Source organism: Sorex araneus, chromosome 1, assembly GCF_027595985.1.
Source record: "Sorex araneus isolate mSorAra2 chromosome 1, mSorAra2.pri, whole genome shotgun sequence".
Classification (NCBI taxonomy): Eukaryota; Metazoa; Chordata; class Mammalia; order Eulipotyphla; family Soricidae; genus Sorex; species Sorex araneus.
Window position 1 is genome coordinate 333,279,984 of NC_073302.1, and position 16,104 is coordinate 333,296,087.

At 40.9% G+C, this 16,104-nt stretch overlaps 1 protein-coding gene across 6 annotated transcripts in view; it reads right to left on the minus strand.

Moving 5' to 3' along the window:
• Window positions 1-16,104, minus strand: part of CSGALNACT1 (chondroitin sulfate N-acetylgalactosaminyltransferase 1) — a 415,840-nt gene that overhangs the window by 328,852 nt on the left and 70,884 nt on the right. For 3 of the 6 annotated variants that reach the window (XM_055120424.1, XM_055120445.1, XM_055120414.1), the window contains exon 2: window positions 15,816-15,877. The gene's annotated coding sequence lies outside the window, so the exon portion shown is untranslated. Of the gene's footprint in view, window positions 1-15,801; window positions 15,878-16,104 lie in introns of all 6 variants that reach the window. The other 3 variants (XM_055120430.1, XM_055120437.1, XM_055120405.1) reach the window with 1 other exon arrangement.

Sequence of the window (16,104 nt, forward strand, 5' to 3'; positions counted from 1 at the left end):
AAGTTAGTAACTAATAAAGTTGCAAGCTAATTCATTTTCCCAACATTCTTACTGATTTAAACTATCAGAGTTGAAATCATAAGGTAATTTTAGCTAAATATTTGTCTAAAAATGATTGTATCACCAATAATTTGATGCAATTATCTAGTTAACAACTGGGTTATCACTGGTAAACATTATTTTTTCTTCATGGGAAAACCTCCTCATTTGCTCTTCCCTGAGAGGCAACTTTAAATCCTGAAGTAAATAGTACAATAGTCAAGCTATGGAAACAGCCTAAATGCCCAACTAAAATGAGTGGATCAAGAAGTTGTGCTACATATACCCTGTGAAATACTATGCAGTTCTAAGATGAAAAGCATGCAATTTGCAGCAACATGGATGGAACCAAAGTGTATTCCATATTCATTCAATATGCTGAATGAAGTCAGTAAGAAAGACAGGGATAGGTACAGAATGAATGCTGTCACATGAGGGAAGTAAAAATAAACAGCAAGGCAGCAATGAGATGTAAAGGCAACACAATGGGAGGACTGATCCACTCACCTGAGAGTACCTAGCACCTTGGGAGAGAGAGGTGGTGAAGATGTGGTGTTGGAATTGCAAATTATAAACCACTGAATCTCAATCAATAAAAATGTTAATAATAAATCCTGAACAAAACAGAAGCTAGAGAAGTTAACTCCAAATATTTTTAAGTAGTCTAAAAATAATTTCATTAATGAATTAACTTTTTTAAAAAGTTTTACAAACGGTATCTAGTCCACTAAATCAATACTGAGGTATGTGTGCAGGACATGCTCCAAAAGCTAAGATTTGCTCAGTATCGCTCTGTGGTAACAGGAGCCAACACTCCTGTTGAACCTTAGCTGACCTTCACTCCCAACACTCCGGTGAGGGGGAACAGGCAGACAGCCCCTGTGGCCCCCTCTCCTGCATTTGGGATGTTCCTCTCCACCCAGCCACTCTGAGCCTACAGCTGGCTGCCCCCAGTTCACCATGCCATCAACACTTACAAAGAGAAAGCCTTAGCATTTTTTGCCTATGGTACAAAGTACCCCTAAAATGACAGGAAGAAAAGAAAATTAATTGCTGGTGCTATACATGCTTGGGCGAGGCACTAAGAACCATGCATGTGGTGCTGTGTCCTCAATCCCTTGCATTCTTATCAATCATGCCCACTGCCTCCAGAACACCACAGATCATTCTCCGATAGCCACATCGTTACACTGACATAGTTAATTTTTTTTTTTTAATTTTTTATTTTTTTTTTTTATTTTTTTTTTTGCTTTTTGGGTCACACCTGGCGATGCACAGGGGTTACTCCTGGCTCTGCACTCAGGAATTACCCCTGGCCGTGCTCAGGGGACCATATGGGATGCTGGGATTTGAACCCGGGTCGGCCGCGTGCAAGGCAAACGCCCTACCCGCTGTGCTATCTCTCCAGCCCCACACTGACATAGTTAAAGATAATCATAGTCCTGATAAATTTTTCCCCAAACCCAAGTTTGACTCCTCTATCCCTCTCGGATAGCCCAGCAAGCTACCGAGAGTATCCTGCCCACACGGCAGAGCCTGGCAAGCTACCTGTGGCATATTTGATATGCCAAAAACATAACAAGTCTCACAATGGAGATGTTACTGGTGTCCACTCAAGTAAATCAATGAACAATTGGATGACAGTTCTATGACAGTGCTTCTTCCATGAGTTAGGGTGAAGTCTGCTCTTACTATAATATTCTCCAGAGATTTAAGCTAAAACATATGAAGACCCTGTTTCCTTAGGGTGATCTTTTGCTTGAGGAAGAGTGGATACACCCAGTAGTGCTCATAGTTTACCTCCAAGTCAGTGCCCAGGGGTCACTCCCAGAAGTTCTCAGAAAATCAGTGGTACAGGGTACAAAGCCAGGGCTTATGCATGCAAAACATGCTCCCCAGTTCTTTAAGCTATCTCCCCCATTCCTGGGAGGATTTTTTTTTACTTTTCCCCCAATCACTGAAGATCTATAAACAAAATTATTAAAAATCATGGACAACATATATATCCAGAGCAAATCCTGCATTCAAAAGAGTAAATGACAAAAGAGTAAACGAGCAAACATTTCAGTTTGCCTTTCCTCCAGGTCAGGGGTACCTACATCCTCCATTGAAACAGCTCAACTTCTGTGCTTTCATGAGCCATGCACAGGCTACAGAGCTCTCGGTGACATGCCTCAGTGGGTATTCTGTGCACATCTAGAACTCTTGGAATTTACCTACTAGAGAAAGAACAGGATGCCTGCGTGCAGCGCCAGCAGCATCTCCTCAGGGGGCACTGGGACTGCTGAGGGAGGTTAGTGGAAGATGCAGAAACTTAGAGATAAGTGCCTCAGTGGAACAACCTGGTATGGCATTGAACTTGCCCTCACATCTGGTTTTGAGGAGACACTGGCCATAATAGAACAATTGATGAAGTTTAATCAATGGCTAAATAAATAGCAGTGGTCCTACATAATAAAAAAAATTAAAAATAAAAAAATTTTAATTGATGAGGTCACTTTTTCTATACAGGACTGAAAATCTTACAGGACTGAAAACTTTTCACAGCTTGGACCTTTCTGATTACCTGTAAAGAGACACACGCCATCCCCACTAGTGTGCAGGTCCCCCCAGGGGACTACCTATCTCTGCACATGACCCTGTGAGCCCCAGAAACACTTATTTTGTTCCCATTAACTCTTTTATTTTTTAATTAAATCACCACAGTTACAAAGTTGTTCATAATGGGCTTCAGGCGGTACAATGTTCCAACACTCTCATATACTCTTCTCCCCCACGGGCACATGTTCTGCTGAAAACACTTTCCAAAGCAGTAAATCAGAGCAGCAAAGATAGCTCTGGTATCACAAGATTGCTGGACAAAGAAGTGGCATTTTTTACTCAGCTTCAAACTATTCTGATCAAAAGTTAGATATAAAAATGAAAAGCAAATTTACAAGTTGTGTTAAATACAGAGGTTCTTTCAAGCATTTACAGTCTTTAAAATAATTACAAGGGGCTGGAGTGATAGCACAGTGGGTAGGGCATTTGCCTTGCACTCGACCAACCCGGGTTCAATTCCCAGCATCCCATATGGTCCCCCAGCACCACCAGGAGTAATTCCTGAGTGCAGAGCCAGGAGTAACCCCTGTGCACAGCTGGGTGTGACCCAAAAAGCCAAAGAAAAAAATAATAATTACAAAATGTTTAATTGTAATGAGTTTGCCTCTGAAGAGTCTATATATGTGCCAACTCAAAAGGGAGAATCAAGAAAAGGCTACTACCTCAAAGGTATTCAGCTTGCGCAATCTCCCAGAGGAATGGAAGATCTTGTTGACAGTCTGTGTTAGATCTCCTGCGTAACAATGATTCACTCCTCTTCCAGCTTCAAGCGTAGGATGCCTGATGCTCTCAGCACAGTGAGAGTTGACAAGCGAGCCCAAGACATTAACAAATGAAGGGCATTCTGTGCACATCTAGAGATCCTGGAATCTGACTTCTAGAAGATGAACAGGGGTCAGCTATAAGTGCTCTTCCATAGTTCCGAAGGGCAAGTTACTGGCTTTCTGCAGTCAAGGTAGAAACTGTTAAAAGTTTACAACTGAACTTTTAACAGTTTAAACGTTTAAAAGCATCAAAAGCATAGAACCTCTTCTCTCAGGACAGGAATGCAGGCCCACAGAAAATTCAACTACTCCCTGGCTGCAGGAGGAAAAGCCTGTGTCCTGTACTGTTATTTCCCCAGGTCATTTAATACTTTCCCCAAAAGAAAACTTAATTCACAGTACTAAAATATATAGTGATCTGAGTTACTTCAGACAAAAATTAGAGCTGTAGGTTAGTTGTGCTAAATCCCCTTTGGACAAAGTATCACTGTCTTATGGAAAGGTCAAGACCCTTAATCCAGCCTGCCCACAAACTAGAAGTAAGAAAAAAGGTATTTGCAACTCCAAATCTAATAATGTCACTCCCTCAAATGAGGAGCAATGTCCAAAGTTAAATTTATTTGCTACTTCAAGAGAGAGAACGTGAACATTTTAAGCCACAAATCACTGTGATGTACAACAAAGAACAGAATGTAAGATTATCCACATATTTTTCTTTATAAGAGTATTAAATATGCTAAGAATTTAAGTTTCGATAAAGCATCTGTAAAAAGTATTAAACTTTGATTAATAATAGATTTTCCTTCAACTAAGTATATTTGGGGCAGCATGTATTGAGGGCCCACCCTTCAAATAAAATTTTTTTTGGACAATATAATGACACTTTACAACTCAAGAAATGATGGCCTTTTGGAAAACAATATGGACTCTTCTCAAAAAATTAGAAATCGAGCTCCCATTTGACCCAGCAATACCACTGTGGGAATATATCCCAGAGAAGCAAAAAAGTATAGTCGAAATGACATCTGCACTTATATGTTCATCGCAGCACTGTTTACAATAGCCAGAATCTGGAAAAAACCCGAGTGCCCTAGAACAGATGACTGGTTGAAGAAACTTTGGTACATCTATACAATGGAATACTATGCAGCTGTTAGAAAAAAGGAAGTCAAGAATTTTGTAGTTAAGTGGATGATCGGCATGGAAAGTTTCATGCTGAGTGAAATGAGTCAGAAAGAGAGAGACAGACATAGAAAGATTGCACTCATCTGTGGAATATAGAATAACAGAATAGGAGACTAACACCCAAGAATAGTAGAAATAAGTACCAGGAGGCTGACTCCATGGCTTGGAGGCTGGCCTCACATTCTGGGGAGAGGGCAACTCAGAGACGGGATCACCAAGTACAATGCGGTCGGTCGGAGGCCATGTGGGGGAAGGGTGATTCGGGCTGAATGTGGGCTAGAGACTGAACACAGTGGCCACTCAACACCTTCACTGCGAACCACAACACCTAATTAGAGAGAGAGAACAAAAGGGAATACCCTGCCACAGTGGCGGGGCGGGGTGTGGGGAGATGGGATTGGGGAGGGTAGGAGGGATGCTGGGTTTACTGGTGGTGGAGAAGGGGCACTGATGAAGGGATGGGTTCTCGAACTTTGTATGAGGGAAACAAGAGCACAAAGATAAGTAAATCTGTAACTGTACCCTCACGGTGATTCACTAATTAAAAATAAATAAAGAAAAAAAAAGAAATGAGGGCATGGGGCTGGAGTGATAGCACAGTGGGTAGGTCATTTGCCTTGCACGTGGCCAACCGGGGTTCAATTCCCAGCATCCCATATGGTCCCCCAGCACTGCCAGGAGTAATTCCTGAGTGCAGAGCCAGGAGTAGCCCCTGTGCACAGCTGGGTGTGACCCAAAAAGCCAAAAAAAAAAATTACAAAATGTTTACCAGGTTCAATTCCCAGCATCCCACTCAGGAGTAACTCCTGAGTGCACAAGTCAGGAATAACCCTGTGCATCGCCAGGTGTGGCCCAAAAAGCAAAAAATAAAATAAAATAAAAAAAGAAATGAGGGCAGTGAAGCTGAACAGGAGGAACTGTAAAAGTTCACATATTAGAAACAGCAGCTGGAAATGCACTGAGAATAAAAGCCTGAGCAGCATAAATTATATTCTTTAGGTTTTCCAAAGGAAGAGGGAAAAAATAGCTTCACAGTGAAAAAACATGGTGATCCACATAATGAATAGTTAGACTAATTTTTTCTACTTTTTATTCAAAATGCAAAAGGGGACATTAAAATAACACAGAATCTCACCATTTATTTTCAAAGTAAATCAAGTAATAAGTTGCTTTCTTCCCTCCTTTAATCACACCCTTATCCTTGAAGCCATCTCAGTGATGAAATTTAATGGTGTTCTTTTTCTTATTACTCCCCTCAGAAACAGAACAACTCAAACACATACCATTCATACTTAGAAAACTATGGAAACTTTTCACATGAGTCTTTAAATTGCTTTATTGCTGTTTTTTTTAGAACTTAAGAACAAAAATATTAAAACAGTAACAAGTTGAACCTTAAATACAAAGAGAATTTTTAAATAATAAATGTATTACTTTCTTCGAGCCATTTGTTCGAGCAGGCACCAGTAACGTCTCTCATTGAGAGACTTATTTTTACTGTTTTGGGCATATCCAATATGCACGGGTAGCTTACCAGGCTCTGCCGCGCGGGCTTGATACTCTCGGCAGCTTGCCAGGCTCTCCAAGAGGGGCGGAGGAATCTAACTCGGGTCTGCCGCGTAAAAGGAGAATGCACAACCGCTATGCTATCGCAAACCAAAGATTCTTAGATACTCCTAACTGGCTTATCTACTTTAAATTAGAAAATGGTATGAGTTACATAGACTTAGGAAAACATGTTTTTTAAATTTTTGAAATGCTATCTTCAAAAATTAATCTACAGGGGCTAGAGTGATAGTTGAATAGGAAGGGCACTTGCCTGCATTAGGCCAACTAAGATTTGATCCCCAGAATCCTAGATGGTCCACCAAGCCCCACTAAGAGTAATTCCTGAGCATGGAGCCAAGAGTAACCCCTGAGCATGCAGAGTGTGGCAAATAAATAAGTAAATAAATGTGGATATATATATAATATATATGAAATTATCCAGTGCTCATGGTTTGAATTCCTCCTTAAGTGCTTTTTTCTTAATAAAAATTCTATTATCATATTTTTTCCTTTTTTGGTTTTAGGGCCACTTCTGGTAGTGCTCAGGAATTACTCCTGGTTCTGTGTTCAGGGATCACTCCTGGTGGTTCTTGGGGAAACCTGTAGGGTGCCAGGGATTGAAAAACAGGTTATCCGCACGCAAAGCAAGTTCCTTGCCTACTGTACTATCTCTCTGGCCCCTCCCTTTCTTTCTTTATTACATTTATTAGGTTTCTAGAGATTAAATATTCTATTTACTAAATATATATCACATAAATAGTAGCTGCAAAAATTGCTAGTTTTACTATTTCCCTCTTTTCATTATTATTATTATTATTATTATTATTATTATTATTATTATTGTGTTGGGAGTTATTACTAGAGTTTAGGTAACATGTGCTAATGTTCATGATTCTGATGTACACAGTCCTTAGCTCCTCTAAGACCTACCTCCTCCCCCTGCTTGATAGGATAAGTTTTGTAATCCAAGGCCAACGTTTTGTTGTGTTCAATACTGTCTGTTTTGTTTTGTTTCTTTATATTCCACAGAGGAGTGAGAGCATCTAGTATTTGTGCTTCTCCCTCTTTGCTTAACATGATACTCATTGTACATACATGGTGCAATTACACTGATAACATTCTGAAAATTATCAAAAGGGCACAGTGGACTTCTTAGTCCATACATGTGAGTTATGTTCAAAGTACTTTAATAATTTTCTATGTGGCTTTCAGGGAATCGTTTTAACATTTACATTTATCTCCATATCCCCAATAGTAAGTTTGAGTAAATTTGCAAATTTAAGCACTAATCCAACTCAATGGCTTACAACCACAGAAGTGGAGGTGGAAAAACCAATGTTTCTAGAAGCAAACAACCTTTTTCTTTGATTTTATGCATCCTCAATTAACCTTTTTCATTATTAGAGGGAAGTACTATCATAACAAATATCAAAGGCATGTGATTACTTTTTTATTATATATTATATATTTATTATATTTATTATACCAAATAAAAGTAGTGGTAATTTTCTTTCAAATTCCATTTCTATTGTTGTAGACTATCCAGAAGGTCTTGGAGTCTAAAAGCAGAGCTCGTATTCCAACGTGAGACTCCCAGAGGCTACCATTCCTACCTTCTCACTCCATCGCCCAAACCCTCACTTGCAGTTCTACCAAGAACAGTCCACCAGCCCCAAACACTTTATCTTCTCTCCCTTTTGTTTGTAATCTCCATTTGGAATTCTTTATTTCCCCATGACTATAACCTCCAACCCACCAAAAGTCACAATATTGGGCACATTTCACATCCCCTACTCCATGCATGTTCACCTGTCCATCCCCAGGTCATATGTAATCTCTTCCTCCCTTTAAACCCCACAATGTCTCCTGAGGCATAGTTTATGCACTTATAGTCCCATCTCTGAGGGTTCATAGACTATTTTCAGTTGACCTTTACAATTCCCTCAGTGTCTTATAAACAATTAAATCTCAATGAATATTCACTGAATTGAATAATCTGTTACATAAATTCCTGCTTCTTAGAAGTCCATTGTATTTCCTGAAAAAATTGTACAATTTTAATAGCAGCCAAGCTATGTCCTGAACATTTCAATTTGATCCATTAGCTTCTTCATTATCAATAACAAAATTCCATTAAACATGTATGTGCACACATATATAATATCTTCTAAGGCATTCACTGTCTATATATATAACCCTGATGCTGTCTCTGAACAATCAGAAATGATAATTATTTTATATGTGAGAAACTAATGACCTACTCACAAATATATGACATTAGCTCTGAGACCAAGATTGTTTGTTTGCTACTGAAGCCAAGAAAAACAGAAAATATGACCTTCTTCTCAAGCAACATGTTGTTGACTCACAAAGGAAAGATAACATAAGAAACAAGTGGAACGTATGTTCTTAGAATATTTCCATGGTGTCTGCATCAGAACAGATCCTACTTGCCTCCAGGAGCAGTGGTGCTGGCCTCCTTGCTGCAAACAGAGCTGTCTCTGTGTTTAAAGAGAAGGACAGGGAAGGAAAACCATCAAGGAAGAGAGAATGGAAAGTAATGGGTGAACAGGCATAGGGCTTCAGTTTTACTGGTGATACAGGTGAATGAAATAGCCATATATCCAAAGCACAGACTCAACAAAACTGAAATCATGAGATTCAAGCTGCAATCACTGAAACTTTGTGCCTGCAAGTTGACAGGCGAAGGATGGGGCGGCACTGGGTTGAGGAGGGAATAAGGGAACACTGAGGGAGGAAAGTTAACACTGGTGGTGGGACTGGTGCCAAAATATTATATGCCTAAAACTCAACCATAAGTAACTTTGTAAATCACAGTTCTTTAATTTTAAAAACCAAAACAAAACATAGCAGCACCCAGATCACGTTGACCTGGCTCTCCCGGGCAGCTCTGTGCACCTGAACCCAGAGTGAAGGCAGGGCCTCCAGTACATGGTGTACACAACATGAGTGTTTTGGGAATCCAAGGAAAGACAAGGCCAGAATGTCACCGAAGAACCATTTTTTAAGAAGTAGAACTCAAGCTCACATTTGAAGAAAAGACAGAATCATAAAAGGTGACCTGAGAAAAGCACAAGGAAGGCAGCCACTAGCAGGGGTGTGACAGACAATGGTGACCAATAGGCACCAAACCTAGTGGTAAGGTGCAAGGCCCAGACCACAGCCCAATGGTCCTAAGATCTGCCAAGAACCACTGTTCAGAACAAGTCTTTCCCAACGAGGGTGATACTGCCCCCCAAGATGGCTAGCCTTGAAGGCTTCTTTCTGGAGGCTTCAGCTAGAGACTTCTTTCTTTTTTGTTCACTTATACAAGGTAGTTTTCTAGGGATACTCTGGATAAATTCCTGGAAAGGGTAGTAAACCAAATAAATTTTGGAACCGCTAGTCTAGCTTCTAAACTGTAGGTTGAAATTCCATATGTGATTATGTAACTAAATGTGAGAGGAGTGGGGAGGTCACAAAAAAATTGCCAATTGTATGAAATTAGTTAAAACTCAGCACATAGGAAAAAAATAATTCAAAACTCAACCATGTGATGAATCTGAGGGGCTGGAGAGGCAACTGGTGTTGGATTATACTTTCAAGCATTAACATTGGATTGTCCTTTCCCCTCCTGAAGAAAGTTTGTGTGATTTCAGTTACACCCATTACAGTGCTCCTAGGGGCACACCCAATTCCACTGGGGCATTCCCAATCCTCCATGTTTATCTTTAACCTCTCCTTTGTGTCCTATTCCTTCTATCTGTTAGTCACAAATATCTCCAAATCAATATGGTAACTTACAAAGTCAAACCTCCTGATGGCTCTGGATTTTGTGTATGTAAGTGAAATATTTGCTATTCTCTTTCCTTTATGCCCTTTGCATAATTTTATTTTAGAGAAATTTCTTTTTTGTATAGACACAGGAAGACAGTATTAATGCTATGCTTGTGTATATGGGAGTTAACTGACTCTGAAAAATATTTATTCTTGGGCATCCATCATATTTACTGAACTTAGGCCTCAGTTGCCCTTAGATTGACCTTAGTTCCTTAAGCCGCAAAAGGTGGTTCCCACCAAGATACTTGGATGGACCAGGGCAAGCCACAAGCTACCCTGGCTTTGACATGGAACATCCCAAGGGCCATTAGAAGTATAAGTTAAGAGCACAGTCATGGAACAAATTCTGTCATGATCCAAAAAGAAGTAACTGAATAAGGACCCTACTGGAATTAAGAAAAAATAAACTTGCCTGAGGACTGTAGTCTGGGAAATAAAGTGAGATGTCCCCAGGATAAGCCACCCTTTACCTGAGTCCAAAGAGAGAGTTTAAAGCATAATCTAGGGTATAAATATACATATAGATATAGATACATATAGATATCTTAACAATTCATACAAAATGACTAGAAATATTATTAAGAAGTAAATTCAATATGATTGTTTAAATGGATTATGGGTAAAGGAAAGAAGAAAGCAACATGCCCCTAGATGGAATTCCACCCCTGGGGGCTCTCCTAGAAGAATCTAGTGTGCTGAAGTGGATCCGTGGGTGGATCTTCTAGAATAATTTCCCCTGAAGGAAGCATTTAACACTTGTTCATATTTATGTCAATGTTCAACTATACCAATGTGTAATTGCTGTTCCCCTAGCCTTCATGATTTCTATATAATAATAATAATAATATTATTATAATGATTTATTTGAATAAAATAGCCACAGGTTACCATTTCTTAGTCCATCAGTTAAGGGGGTGGTTATCAGCCCTGAACACACCAAGGGACCCCAGTTACTGCAGGACATCGATCAGACAGTCGTGAAAATGGAGACAAAGGTGGAGGGAAGGGACAGTGGTGGTGGGATTGGTGTTGGAATATTGAGTGCCTATAACAAATTATCATGAACAATTTTGTAAATCATAGTGTTTAAATAAAGTGTGAGGGAAAAAAGAGAAATGGGGAAAAATAACCATTTCAATTATAATCAGCCACATTTTCTTCAACTTTGGCAGGGGATGGTGGGAGGGGGGTAGTTTGGGTCACACCCAGTGGTGCTCAGGGCTTACTCCTGGTTCTGTGTTCAGGGATCATTAATGGTGAGGCTCAAGGTCCACATGGGGTTTCCAGGATCAAACTCAGATTGTCTCTCTATAAGGCAAGCATCCTCCCTACTGTATTATCTCAGGCACCTTCATTTTTTTCCCCTTCCTTTCGCTTTTTGGGTCACACCGATGGTGCTCAGAACTTATTCCTGGCTCTGCACTCATTCCTGGCAGAAGGGACCATATGAAGCAACGGGGGACTGAACCCCGGTTGGCTGTGTGCAAGGAAGCCCCCTTGCCACTGTACTATCGTTCCATACCCTTTCAACATTTCTTTAACACTTACAGGACTTCTTAGGATCTGCTATGTGCCAAATACTGTTTGAGGCTTTTGGGACACTGCACTGTCCCAAAATGGTACTGTTGTCCCGTTGTTCATCGATTTGCTCAAGCAGGCACCAGTAACGTCTCCATTGTGAGACTTGTTGTTACTGCTTTTTTAGCATATTGAATATGCCACGGGTAGCTTTCCAGGCTCTGTCATGCAGGTGGGATACTCTCAGTAGCTTGTTGGGCTCTCCGAGAGGGACAGAGGAATCGAACCCAGTTAGGCCGTGTGCAAGGCAAACGCCCTACCTGCTGTGCTATCGACGCATCAGTAAGGAAAACAGGCACCAGTCCTTGCCCTCTACAAGTATATTCTACCAGGAGAGAAAGACAATATCCAATACTATAAGCAAGTAAATCCTAGAGGGTGTTAGCAGCAAAGTCGAGCAGGGGAGTCCCAGGAGAGAGCATGGGGGCAGAGAGAGCTGAATTTTTACAGGTAGCCCAGGTGAGAATGCAGCACTGCCAACAGACATCACAGTACTGCAGATAGGTCCTTCCTCACTTACCAGATGGTGTACCTCTCCCAGGCCATTAAACAATATTTTTGCCCGATTTTTAATGACTGCAGAGTTTCATTTATGAATGTTCATTAATTTATTTCACCAATCATCTCTGTTGGGTAATAAGAGTTCTCCCTTTTTTCCCCATGGTTATAAATAATACTTTTATCTCTTCAAGTGAAAGTTAAGTAATTGAAATTACATAGAACTGGAGACAATATCATGACTTAGGATACATTTAACTGCACAGGACAGGGATCTGGAAGCCATGTGCTCAGACTCCCCTTCCCCCTGTCTGTCTGTCCAGGTTCCTGCCACCCACACCTCCAGCATCTTCACTTGACTCCTGAGTACTCCAGCTTCCCCTCTCTTCCATAGACATCAACCCAGGGTCATGACTGGTAGAGGAATATTCACTCACCATATACTGGGTAAAAAAAAAAAAGGAAAAAATTCAATGATTACCCCAAAACACTCTAACTTTCAGTCATGGATATACTTAGAAATTTTCCCTCCCACTAAGGCCTTCTTCCACCGAGAGGGTGAGTCATATCTCAGACACATTAGCAGCTTCCTAACAGAACTCCAAAGTATTTCTCTTAATGTCTGTAAGATGCTAGAAAAGGCTGCACTCTCTGGACAACTACAGTAAGCAGAATACAGCCAACTATCAAAATTAAATGTTAAATAGCATACTATTTTAATAGAGAAAAACATTTCCATTATTTCCTGTTTAATTAACTTAAAGACAATTATATACTGAGGCAGAAGATGCACAGTATTTAGGATGCATGCCCAGTATGTTCTAGACCCAGGTTCAGTACTGGCACCTCAAAGTCTCCCAAGCATCCCAGAGTGGCATGGATACCACAGGGCCCTTGCACTGAACTGCCCCCCAGATCTCCTGAGCACTTCTTAAGAGGCACCCGAGCCCCCCCACCCCCCGCCGAAAGAAGAATCACATACCAGTGCTGGCATAGATGTAGGGAGAAAGGGACTCTCATTTGCTGCTGGTGGGAATGTCAAGTGGTCGAGCCTTTCTGGGAAACAATATGGACTTTCCTAAAACATCTAGAAATTGAGCATCCATTTGACCCAGCAGCCCCACTCCTTGGAATATAACCCAAGGGCCTGAAAACAAAATGGAGAAAAGGCATTGGCACCCCCGTACTCCTTGCAGCACTATTTACAGTAGCCAAAATCCGGAAACAATCCAAATGTCCAACAACAGATGACCGGGTAAAGAAAGTATGCTACATGTACACAGTGGAATGCTGCTTGGCCGTAAAAGATAAAGCCATACAGTTTGCTGCTACCTGGGGGGCCTGGAGAGTCTCATACTGAGTGAAGTTAGTCAAGGGGAGAGAGACTGACACAGAATCATCTCTCTCATGTCCAGGATATAAAGAAACATAATGGTGGAATAAGGATTCCCTACAAGCAATGGAAACAAAGAAGATGACAGCTGGTGTTTGGCAGGACACATGCCACCTGAGGGGCCGAAGGGATAGGACAGGGAGGGGCAATGGCTATGATGAAGGGAAATTTTCAACCAGGAGGTGGAGGGTGCTGAGAGGTAGTGTAGTGTTATATATGAAATCCTATCAGCAAAAGTACTGTAAACCCATGACAGAAAGAGAAGCAGCACCTCTCACAGTAGCAGATTGGCGGGTGGGAGGCAAATGGGGTGGGGGCAGGGACGCCGGTTAAGGGATTGGTGTTGAAACATTGTGTGACCGAAACTCAATCATGAAGAACTTTGTAATTTCATGGTGACTAAATAAAACGAATTACATAAAAATGTATTCTTGAAAATAAATTTAAAGTATATGTGTATATTTTATTAATCAAAAAACACTATTGAGCAGCAAACTCTGGTTCAACCCCAGCACCACAAAGGGTCCCCTAAACACCACCAGGGGTCACTTCTCAGCACAGAGCCTGGGATACCCACTGACCACCATCATGATGTGCCCAAACAACAACAACAACTCACCATTTAACCTAATTTCCAACCATAGCATTATTGAACTTCTACTTTTAGCAAAAAAATTAAGAAGCAGTCAGAAGACAGTTCAAAGGCTGGAGCACAGAATGGCATTCCCAAGCCCCATGTTCAAGCCCTGAGTTCAGTCCTGGACACCATATTCCTCCCATCACTGCCAGAGGGAGCCCCGAGGTCCCCATGCAGGGAACAACCTACCACAGGCCCTGAGAAGTGCCTGAGAGGCTGGTCCCCCAAAATCACACTGGCACATGATGAAGAAGGAAAGGGTCCTAAAACAGCATATTAAAACTCAGAGAATAAAGGTACTCCATTCAAAATACACAAATAAAAGGACATTGCAGTTAGCACCAAAGGGGTCAGGGGCCTGTACGGACAATAAAAGTTGGGCTGCTGGAGCACTGGGGGGCTCCTGTTTGAATGCTCTATAATTTGGTTTAAGTTTCCATCTTTCTTCCCCATAGTCCATGCTCAGAAGTTAGAATTCTATTCAGAAAACCATCTCAGAATTCTCTAAGTTACAGAGAGAACAAGATGCGAATGTCCTCTTACACTCAGCAGTAGCAAGAAGCCATGCCCTGCTGGTAACTGTCCTTCCTGTGAATAGCCTCTGTGGTCACTCACCCAACCACATAAAAAGTGATCTATGAAGCAATGAACAAAAGTAATAAGAACTTCAGAGTCTTTTTCTAGGTTTCTTGGTGTTTTAAAGCATAATTCATTGCGTTTTCATAAGAAATGTGATTGTGCTGTAGAGGTGCTGAAAACTGAGGAAGCAAATTCCAGACAAAGCAAATGAAGTTTAAAGATACTCATAGTCTAGTTATGACAGCTCGTTAACTACATCATGCATGGCTGTGGGACACAGTTCTTGAAGAACAAGCCAGCGGTCGTAATGAGGTCAAAATGATGATGACTCCATGCTGGTTTCCACATTGCCATGTCCCACCTTCATCTGTCTTCAAGAGGCATTGTATAAACAAGCATGAAATCTAAGTGTTTCAGTCTTTGATTCCAACAGTTAGCCTTATAAAATTGACCCAGTGGAGAACAAAACCCAGTTTAAATATGCAAGAATTGAAAGTGAACCGAAGTTGCTGGAGCACATGCTTTATATGCAGAAGTCCTGGGTTCAATTCCTGAGATTTCATGGGCCCCGGCAACATAACCAGGTCCCCCCCAAAAAACTAACTTCATATGCTTCCACTAGTGCTCTAATATTCCATACTCAGAATCTTAAAACACTTATCTCTGTAATAATCTTCTTTTTAGTATAATGATTTTGAAAAAGACTTAAACAGTAAGTACCAAAAAGTATACTTAAAAAGAATCTACCAAATCCCTTTTGTCTTTTGGTTTTTCACTAAACAAATAGTTATTGACTGCTAAGTGTGCTAGGCACTGTTTTATAAAATATCGTACCAGAAAAATTAGATTTTTTTAAATCAAAGAGCTTATGATAGTTAAAGAAGAGACAAAAGTATCTGACAGGTGAAGTTCAATGAAAGCTATAAGTAATGCGTGGTCCCAGAGGTGGATCCTAGGAGAAGATGATATTTCAGTAGAGATTTAATGTGGGTAAAAATTGAGAAGAACCCTAGTTCTACCTACTCACATTCCCCCCAAGCATCACTGGGTGTAACCCTGGAGAGTATCCCAGGGGTAGGGCAGCCTAGTGGTCCCTGGCATCCAAGGGCCCAAGAAGCACTGCATCCACAGAGCCTCACCTTGTGTCACTCACCCAACTGGCCAAGATTCACTGGGCGTAGTCCCCAGGTCTTCTGATCATCACTCGGGAGCCTCCTGCCGAAAAGGATAAATAAAACTGAATTAAGCTTCCGTAAACTTTGGGGCATTAAAAAAAATCTCCAAAGCATATCATTATAGTTTAAGAAGAAGCAGAGAAGGTAATTAAGAGAAAAATAGGGCTATAAATATACTACAGGCTTAAAATGCTTGCTTTGCATGTGCTCAGCTCTTGCTCCCTCACCAGCACTCTATAAGATGCCCCAAGCATCATCAGAAGTGAC